The sequence below is a fragment of the Leucoraja erinacea genome, chromosome 3 (assembly GCF_028641065.1).
Source record: "Leucoraja erinacea ecotype New England chromosome 3, Leri_hhj_1, whole genome shotgun sequence".
NCBI lineage: Eukaryota > Metazoa > Chordata > Chondrichthyes > Rajiformes > Rajidae > Leucoraja > Leucoraja erinaceus.
Genome location: NC_073379.1, coordinates 13,330,944 through 13,342,053, shown reverse-complemented (window position 1 = coordinate 13,342,053; position 11,110 = coordinate 13,330,944).

The following is an 11,110-nucleotide window of genomic DNA, read 5'->3' as shown; positions in this document are numbered from 1 at the left end:
GCAGCATGTCTGGAGAACACGATAGGCGACGTCTCGGGACGCGACCCTTCCCCAGACAGGTTGTAGAAAGGTTGGGGAGGGGAGAGAGAAAGCTGTAAGTGAAGTGAGGCAGGACAAGGCGTGGCAGGTAGTAAGTGTGCACAGGCTGTGTGTGTGTGTGGGGGGGGGGGGTGGGGATAAAGGCCAGAAGTTACAACGTTGGTGTCGGCAAACACAAACCTTCATGTTTTCGATGTAAGGAACTGCAGATGCCGGTACGAGGGGTAGAGTGCCCGTGCTTGTCCGTGAGATCTTGGCTGATGTGCTCCCCAGATACAGGCATGCGACCTCCTAGACTGTGGAACCTCCCTCTTCCCCAGAACTGCCCCCTCCAACCTGACCCACTCTCAAGCCTTTCTTGACGTCCCGATCAACGATATGTAAATCCCATCTACCATGTATCATTAGGCACCATGGACTTTGGCCAACCTATAGCACAGTAATGCAAGAGACTGCAGCTAGTGGTGGTCTCAGCCCAGACCATAATGGGCACAGTACACCCTCCCATCCCACCATCGAAAGCAAATACATGAGGCGGCATCATCTATTGTCAAGGACCCGACCACCCAGGCCGTGCCTTCATCTTGCTGTTACCATCGGGCAAGAGATGCAGAAGCCTTAATTTCCACACTACCGGGTTTAGGAACATCTACTTTCCTACAGCCATCAGGTTCTTGAACCAACCTGTATAACCCTAATCGTTCCTCGGCAACAGAAAACTACCATAGACTTGTTTTCTAATTGTGCCTCGCACTCATTTTCTTCTTTTTTTTGCACAGTCTTTTTCTTTTCCACTGACTTGCAGTATACAGTAATGTAGATAAATGCGAGGTTATATACTTTGGCGGAAAGAACAAGGAGGAAGATTATTATCTCAATGGTGTCAGATTAGGAAAAAGGGAAGTGCAACGAGACCTGGGTGTCCTTGGACACCAGTCACTGAAAGTAAACATGCCGGTACAGCAGGCAGTGAAGAAAGCTAATGGCATGTTGGCCTTCATAATGAGAGGATTTGAGTATACTGTAGGAGTAAAAGGGCCCTGGTGAGACCACATCTGGAGTATCGTGCGCAATTTCAGTCTCCTAATTTGAGGAAGGGCTTCCTTGTATTTTGAGGCAGTGAGGCATAGGTTCACGAGGTTAATCCCTAGGATGGCGGGACTGTCCTATGCCGAAAGATTGGAAAGACTGGACTTGTATTTACTGGAATTTAGAAGGATGAGAGGGGATCTTATAGAAACATAAAATTATAAAAGAACTGGAGAAGCTAGGAAAAAATGTTCCCAATGTCCAGAACCAGGGGCCACAGTCTTTTTCAGCAAGAGAGTTGTGAATTTGTGGAATTCTCTGCCACAGAAGGCAGTAGAGGCAGTATATATAGCTCTAGGGGCTATGGGGAGAAGGGATATGGGTAGAAGGTAGGCACAGATTACTGATTGTGGATAATCAGCCATGATCACAATGAATGACAGTGCTGGCTCGCTGGGCCAAATGGACTCCTCCTGCACATATTTTTTTATGTTTCTATGTTTCAATGACTTTGATTAGTATGTGTGTCAGAGGTTATGGGGAGAAGGCAGGAAAATGGAGTTAGTAGGGAGAGATAGATCAGCCGTGATTGAATGGCGGAGTAGACGTGATGGGCCGGATGGCCTAATTCTGCTCCTATCACTTATTAAATTATGAGCTGTACAATTTATGTTAATTTACATATAATTTATGATTGTGTGTTGTCTGAGTCTGTGTGCCTGTGAGATGCTGCTGCAAGCAAGATTTTCATGGTGCCAATATCTCACCATAATTGTGTACATGACAATAATCTCGACATGACCTGATTTATAACGTTAATGTTCCAGTTAATACAAGCTAAGAAGAAATTATTATGCTCATAGTAAGAATCTTGTGATTATGTTTTACTGGCATCTTGTAGGTTCATTAAGATTAAAGTGGCTGTTTACAATATCTGGAGAGAATATATAATATTAATGGGAATCATAAACAACAATTTAAGTGCTTACTTTACATCCTCAATAAAGATATGGAAACACTTAGCTTTCATTTGAAAATCTCTTTCACCATCACGAAGGTGAAAAGGCAGATAGAAAACAGGTTGTTAATTGAAATAAATTTTAAAAATATATATTTTTTCTGACTTAGTACGAAAACAAATTACGATAAATTTTAATTTACCATGGATCAGCTATTGCAATACAGAACCTAAATGCTAAAGTAACTTCCAAATGATACAATCTGTAAATACCAAAGCTACCTTTTAGAAATGTATTGACTTTTCCTGCAAATTTGAAAATATTTGGGGAGAAAGCATTGAGTATGATTGATATTTACATTTTTTTTAAATTATTTTCTTTTTCCTTTCATTTATGACGTGACAATTTACTAGCATCACTTTCCCGTTGACTGGGGGTGGCAACTGGTTAGAGCAATACAATTTTCCATTGCTTGTATCAATGTAATGTAATGATGTTGAAGGTATACACTTATTCACATGGAAAGGGAACCATATGTATTTTTACAACATAGTACCTCTGCTTCCCCGCGATGGTCACTTTGTCTTGATTGAGGATTCTTCTAGTTACGTGGCTGAACAGGACAAAACATATTCTGTGATAGATTAGGTTATTGGAGCCTGATTTATTTTCTGACCTTTAGTTGGCAGCCTGTGGCAAATCTATGAGAGACCTAAGGCAGCCATAATCATATCGTATGCCTTTAAATTTAGTATAATGCTTCCAATAGGATATACTAATGGGCAATATATATTTGTTAATGCAACATTAACAAATGTAATTTTCTGTTGCCCCATTGCTTTGAAAATGTAATTTTCCTTGACATGTATTGTCTTGACCTTTGTGTTGCTATTTGAGATGCAAACTAGAGAATTATGTGATTTCTATGAGGTAAGGAATGTATATCTGCTACTTTTCTGCTAGTTGGTGCTTCTACGTTAAGAAAGAAACACTCACATTTCTCCAAATCTTTCACAAAAATGTTTATAATCCAGCACTATTTTATTGTGTGAACATTGGTGAAATATGGCAGTCAGTGTACACATTTTTTTTAGCAGTGCGATGAAGAACAGATAATTTGAAATTTCATGCTTTTGATTGTAATTGATCGATCTTAAGGGAACCAATGTATGTGGGTTCAGTACTGGAAAGCGGTGCTCATATCAAAGATCATCCAGAAAGGCAGGACAGACAAGAAGGGACAAATAACCTCCTTCTGCCTCTATTTCTTATATTCTTATGTAATGTTTTAATGTACTTCCATCAGAGTCTATAAACAATAACAAAGCCTACTGATGAAGTGAAATGCTGGGACCCAGTGCAGTTGGTTGCAGACTTAACAATGGGAATCCTCATCTTTTAAAAGGAAAGGAAACACTTTCATTTAATAGTGTTTTTTTTAGGAATTTCAATGAAGTGACTATTTTATTTGTAGAAAACAAGGCAGCTCAATTGTGCACAGTCCATATCACCTTGATAGTATGAGGGTGGGAACGGTGGGCACGTAATCGCTCATCGTAACTCCTCATAAAATCAAGATCAAACGTCAAACTGATAAGTTCGCGTTTAATCTTACTATTTTACTTCGGAGTCACGTGAGTGACTACGTGACGTTTTCAAAGCTCTGTGATTTTACGCCGGTTACGAATCCAGGCGTCACACACTGAATGGATTGACCATGGATGAGTGTAATCATTAAAGCATTCAGACATTACGTAGTTAAGTAAAGACACTGATGCTTTAAATGAAAGAAAACGTTTTTTTTAAATAGTTACCCCTCCCAACCTTGGAGGGAAACTAGGGAACAGAACTTAAAATGGTACGTGCAAACATCCCCGGTCCGGTTATGGGTTTGTTATAAAACCGGTGGACCGTTCGTTCATTCGTCCATCCTGCAGCCACTAGGATGTCGTCAAGGGGCACGTCCATAGCTCTTGCTGCCGACGTAGATGCAGCCCTGGTGGAGTGAGATTTAACAATATAAATGTTCACTCCTGCTACCGCCATTACCTCCTTTGACCATCTGGAGATGGTTTGAGTTGACACCTTCTGGTGTGGTTTTTTATGGCTGATGAGGACCGATTGTTCTGAGCCTCTGAGGTTCTCCGTAACTCTCAGATAGTGGTGTTAGTATGTTACCACACACAACCGTTGGTCCTCTGGATATGCCAAGAACTGAATCTTCATCCTTGGCATTCCTGGCCTGCTCTGTTTTATCAGGTTCCTGATTATGAATGTTATGTTGTTCATATTGGTGGTCATGTAGTCCAACCGTAGCTTTTGCAGTGTCTGGACTCTTTGTGCTGTTAGTAGTGCCATCGGCATACCACATTCAGGGTTAGTTATAGGCGGTCCCTACTGTCAAAGTAGGGTTAGTACCACGCTCACATCCCATGTGTCTGTGTACCTTGGCCTGGGAGGTATTAAATTATAAATTCCCTTCATGAATTTAGTTGTAAAGGGGTGCATTCCTATCGACCCATGCCCTGCTTCCAGCATCAGATAGGAGGAGAGTGCGCCTCTGGCACTATAGATTGCACTATAACTTTGTTTATAGTTATAGTACAGAGTTGATAGGAACTCCAAGACATCCGTTATCCGAACTGTGTTGTACTTGTTCGGACCGTCCTTTGCCTTGAAATTACCTCCTCAGAATCTGCAGACCAACAAGTTAATACGTTCATGTAGTGGATGATTGCTCCCTGTAACAGGGTTCACTAGGAGGTCCCTGCTCTTGGGTACAGCCATAACTGGCTGGACTATAATTCCCAAATTTTTTTGGGAACCAGGCATGAGTAGGCCAATCTGGCATTACCAATATGCCTGTGGCTTAGTCTTGCTTGATTTTGGTCAAGCATCGGTTTGTGAGACAAATTGGCGGAAAGCATACATAAACATTCCTCACCTGTTGAGGGAGAAAGCATCCACTGCCTTTGCTCCTGGATCCAGCTCACATGACACATATCTGGGTAACTGATGGTTTAATCTAGATGCAAACAGATCAATATCTGGTATGCCAAATCGTGTAGTTATTTCATTAAATACTGCCCGATTTCGACATCCATTCTGTGTTTTTATTAAACATCTGTCACCGTGTTATATCTGCCTGGTAGATAAACTGCTGTTACCCAAATATTCCTCTCGGTACACCAGTGCCAAATGAGGTTCGACCATCTGTCGCAAGATACAGATTTTACACCACCCTTGTGATTGATATATGCAACCGCTGTGGTGTTATCAATCTGAATTTGAACAAGTACAGGTTGCATGTTGCTACAGAAAACCTTGGGTCCATATTGTGCCCCCAACAATTCTAGGTAATTGATTCCATGTGTTGGGGAATTACAGACTCCTGCTCATTTCATCTGCCCTCACAGCTCTAGACTGTGTTTGTGGCTCCCCATCCTTAGCCGCTTGCAATTGTCTAAGGAACCACCGATGGCTTTTGAGCAAGATTTCCCTTGAGCTGTCTCACGTTCGTTATCCACCATAGTTATTCAATAATGGCCTCTGCTGGCAATCCATAGTTTTGCCAATTTGGCCTGCATGGAATCTGAATGTTCGTTCCTTTGCTCGCTGTAAATTCTGGTAATGCAAAGGCCCGTAACGTACTGCTGGAAATGCAGCTACTATTTGCCAATTACACTCGTTGTTTGCCTGATAGATGGCTAGTATTTGACTATCAGGTCATAGCAGGCTTACTCAAATCTTGTCGTTTGCCCCTAGGCAAAGTCACCAACATATTTACTGTGTTTGATAGTAAATCCTAGGTAATCAATTACCCTTGTAGGTGTCAATTTTGATTTAACTGGATGGATGAGGTAACCAAGTCTTTCAAACAGGGTTTTGGTTTGCTTTGACTGATGCTTCTGTCAATTCTTGGTGACTCCAAAAAGAAAATGTCCTCCAAATATGCCATTACTATGTGGTTCTGAGACCTTTGTAGACCCAGAATTGGTTTCAGTAGTTTAGTCAATAGTCTAGGAGCTGATGTCAACCCATTTGGCAGAGCCCTGCCATCCAGTTAAACTTCAAATATCTCCTGCTCTTAGTGAATAGCCACCGAATAGTATGCATCTTTGAGGTCAATGCAGGCCATGTGACCATTTTTGGAAACCAACTGAGTTGCTGTTCCAATATTGTCCATTTTGAAACGTTTATATTGCACATATGTTTTTTGAGTTCCGTAAGATCCAAAATGATGCAGACCCTCCATCTTTTCTCTCTTTTGAGGAATATATTGGATATAAATTGGTGAGGTTCTGTATGTGACTTCTCAATGACATCTCGAGTTAATTGATGGTTTGATTGCATTCTTCCGAATACAATTTCTCTCAAAGTGGGCATTACACAATAGTACCATAGTGTCCTGTTCTCTGTCAGTGAGGAGTCCATCTTCCACTCCTCCTGCAAATGTGTGATCGCAGACCCCGTAGGTTTAATACCTTCTGGATTTTTACTTTAGGGAAGCACAGTAGGCTGGGGGGGGGGGGGGGGGGGGGGGGGGGGGGGGGGGGGGGGGGGGGTGGTACCTGTTCATGGTTCCTTTCATGGCCAGGTGTTAAAGTTGATAGGATGCTAATTGATATTATTAGCTAGATCCCCATCCAGGGAAGCACCCAGTGGAGCCTGGATGATTGCAGAAGTACTTCTTTTCTTTTGTTTGTATGGAGGCTTATTATTCATTTTATGTAAAGCACTTTGGTGTCAATGCGAGTTGACTTAAACAGTGCCATATAAGTAAAACTTAATTACTTACTTGCTTTATTCTGCTTGTCGCTGGGAAGGTTTCCCCCCTGTTCTTTTGTACTCTGATTCAGAGTGGTTTCTTCCATATGTACTTCCCCCTCCAATGGGGAAGCCATTGTGCTGCCCCATGTGCGAGGCTGCTGGCACGGCCTGCTGTAGGCCCCGTGCTGATACTGCTCCCTCCTTCGGAGCAGATCATTGTTTGGGCAACTTCTCCAGAAGTTGCTCCATGTGGGAGAAGTCGTCCTCGGACACTCTCCATTGAGGGAGGGTATCCCTCTTCCCCGGACTCATCTGAGTCAACGGGTTTGTCAGACTTGCGGGTGGTATTACGTCCCGCAGGACCACCACGGAGCTCTTCCTCCTGCACCAAATCTCCTGCCGGTTCTGATGCCGGCGCTAAAGTCGGGAGCAAGACCGTCGCCTGCTACTGGGAATGCTGCGGTCTTCGGCAGCCGACATCCCCGCGGACCGTCTCCTCGACATCTGGGCTCTGAAACTACAAAAATCTTCAAGCCCGAAAGAACGCAGGTAAGTAGTTCAACTTTCCTTACCTGCCCATCCCGATGGCTGAGAGGACGCAGTGCCTCTGCCAGTCCGTCGTGCGCGTTCAGACGTAATGACGCGCACGCAGACGGACAGCCCTTCTTCACGTAGTAACTCATGTGACTCCGAAGTAAAATTCCATATTCTTTTGCGCTACTTGGTTTCTGCACAGCAATCTTGCAGCATTCTGCTGATGTCCATTGTCATTGCTTTTATCATTACTGCTTGCATACTGTGCACTCAGTGCGCTTCACGTGAACAAGGAATTTCATTGCACCCTGGGGTTTATGACAATAAACTAATCTGTAAATTCCGAGCTTGCAACAACAATGACATTTCTACGTGTACTCTGAGAAAATATATAACAAAGCTTTTTTTTCTATTGAATTGCCCTAAAAATCACGTGTTGAAGGTGTATTGCAGATGTGCTGATTTGATAAGGAGATGTGGAAGATTATTCCCTTCAATATTTGCCAGAGAATTCTGAAGCATATTGTAATTCACAATATCACCTCCCCCTTATGAGTTTTTTTCATATTCCATGAAATAATTAAAGTGCTTATTGCATACAAGCAGCTGAATGTTACAATCTATTACATGTGAACCAGCTGGGCAAAGATTATTAAAGGTTATTAAATCAGAATTAATCAAGTGACATTTATGTGCAATACTTCAAGTAATGATGATTAGTTCCACAGGACAAAATATTTTCTGCATTTTCTGACTGGGATCTGTATCACACACTTCCCATTATAAATTAACTCTGTCCTACCCTCAGAATCGGTCCTGAATCCTTCAGTCTTTGATAATCACCCCTTATACAGCACCTTAGCATTTCTATATGGAGCACATTTTGAACTCCATATAAACCTAGAACAGGATTGCAGGTGCAGCAGGCAGTGAAGAAAGTGAATGGTATGTTAGCATTCATAGCAAAAGGAATTGAGTATAAGAGCAGGGAGGTTCTACTGCAGTTGAGACCACACCTGGAGTATTGTGTACAGTTTTGGTCTCATAATTTGAGGAAAGACATTCTTGCCATGATGGGAGTACAGAGAAGGTTTACCAGACTGATTCCTGGGATAGCAGGACTTTCATATGAAGAAAGACTGGATAGACTCGGCTTGTACACGCTAGAATTTAGAAGATTGAGGGGGGATCTTATAGAAACTTACAAAATTCTTAAGGGGTTGGACAGGCAAGATGCAGGAAGATTATTTCCGATGTTGGGGAAGTCCAGAACTAGGGGTCACAGTTTAAGGATAAGAGGGAAGTCTTTTAGGACTGAGATGAGAAAATCATTTTTTACACAGAGAGTGGTGAATCTGTGGAATTCTCTGCCACTAAAGGTAGTTGAGGCCAGTTCATTGGCTATTTTTAAGAGGGAGTTAGATGTGGCCCTTGTGGCTAAAGGGATCAGGGGGTATGGAGAGAAGGCAGGGATGGGATACTGAGTTGGATGATCAGCCATGATCATATTGAATGGCGGTGCAGGCTCGAAGGGCCGAATGGCCTACTCCTGCACCTATTTTCTATGTTTCTATGTTAATGTCAATTTGTTTTTGTGTTGGCTCATCTTTGCTAACATTGGCGCTGAGACTACCCAAACACAATTGACTTACAGACATCAGAGAGAAACGTTTTTCATCTTTTGTTTAGTCTTTAGTTATTTTGAAAAGGGGGGCAGTAGTGAGTAATGATTTTGGTTCAAAAGATTATGAAAACAAAATCAATATGGTTTGAGAGGGAGAATAAAGACATAAAAAGCACGGCTTAGACTAATGAATGGGTCCCCTCACCCTCAAACAGCATCTATTCAGTTAGACAGAGAAATAATCTTCTTGTAAAATGCACAACTTGAATTAGCTAAATTTATTTGTTCAAGTTCAAGTTCAAGTGAGTTTATTGTCATGTGTCCCTGTATAGGACAATAAAATTCTTGCTTTGCTTCAGCACACAGAACATAGTAGGCATTTACTACAAAACAGATAAGTGTGTCCATAAACCATAATATAAATATATACATACATGAACAAATATCATAGAATGCATGGTACACAAAAAAGCTGGAGAAACTCAGCGGGTGCAGCAGCATCTATAGAGCGAAGGAAATAGGCAACGTTTCGGGCCGAAACCCTTCTCAGACTGATCGGGGGTGGGGGGGGCGGGGACAAGAAAGGAAAAAGGAGGAGGAGCCCGAAGGCTGGGGAATGGGAGGAGACAGCAGGGGGACTGAGGAAGGGGAGGAGACAGCAAGGGCTAACAAAATTGGGAGAATTCAATGTTCATGCCCCAAGGATGCAGACTCCCCAAGCGGAACATGAGGTGCTGTTCCTCCAATTTCCGGTGTTGCTCGCTGTGGCCATGGAGGAGACCCAGGACAGAGAGGTCGGAGACGGAGTGGGAGGGGGAGTTGAAGTGCTGAGCCACCGGGAGGTCAGCTTGGTTATTGCGGACCGAGCGGATGTGTTCGGCGAAACGATCGCCCAACCTCTGCTTGGTCTCACCGATATAGTTCTGCTGACATCTAGAGCAGCGGATGCAATAGATGAGGTTGGAGGAGATGCAGGTAAACCTCTGTCGCACCTGGAACGACTGCTTGGGTCCTTGAACGGAGTCGAGGGGGGAGGTAAAGGGACAAGTGTTGCATCTCTTGCGGTTGCAAGGGAAAGTGCCCGGGGAGGGGGTGGTACGAGAGGGAAAGGAAGAATTGACAAGGGAGTTATGGAGGGAGCGGTCTTTGCGGAAGGCAGATATGGGGGGAGATGGGAAGATGTGGCGAGTGGTGGGGTCACGTTGGAGGTGGCGAAACTGACGGAGGATTACATGTTGTCTGTGACGGCCGGTGGGGTGAAAGGCGAGGACTAGGGGGACTCTGCCCTTGATGCGAGTGGGGGGATGGGGAGAGAGAGCAGTGTTGCGGGGTATGGAAGAGACCCTGGTGCGAGCCTCATCTATGGTGGAGGAGGGGAACCCCCACTCCCTGAATAATGAGGACATTTCAGATGCCCTGGTGTGGAACGCCTCATCCATAGAGCAGATGCGGCGTAGACGGAAGAATTGGGAGTAGGGGATGGAGTCCTTACAGGAAGCAGGGTGGGAAGAAGTGTAGTGCAGATAGCCATGGGAGTCAGTGGGTTTATAGTGGATGTCGGTCAGAAGTCTATCACCTGCAATGGAGATAGTGAGGTCAAGGAATGGTAGGGAAGTGTCGGAAATGGTCCAGGTGTATTTGAGTGCCGGATGGAAGTTAGTGTTGAAGTGGATGAAGTCAGTTAGTTGTGTGCGGGTGCAGGAGGTGGCACCAAAGCAGTCGTCGATGTAGCATGAATGCATTCATAAAATACATTCAAGGACATTTCCATATCACTTAGAATAGTCTTCTTGAGACCTTACCTTTTGTGGTATAACAGGATCAATTAGAATTCCTCGAGGAGAGAGTGATCTAATATAATGGAATTTTACGATGAATCGGAAAATAATATACATGGTTAAAATTTTTATCTTAAAGATTATCCAAATGATATGGAAAACTGGATGGTGGTTGATAAACAGTCAAATATTCAAATAAATATATAATTAATCTCAATTATTATACGATTATCTTAGAATGAAATGTGCCATTCATACTTAAAGGGAATGTTAAGGAAAGTTTGGGATTAAAGGAATAGTATAAAAAAAGTCCTCTCCTGGACTGCAGCCATGACGTGGAGGAGAGGCTTGTGTACTCCAGTCATCCTGAGAGCCTA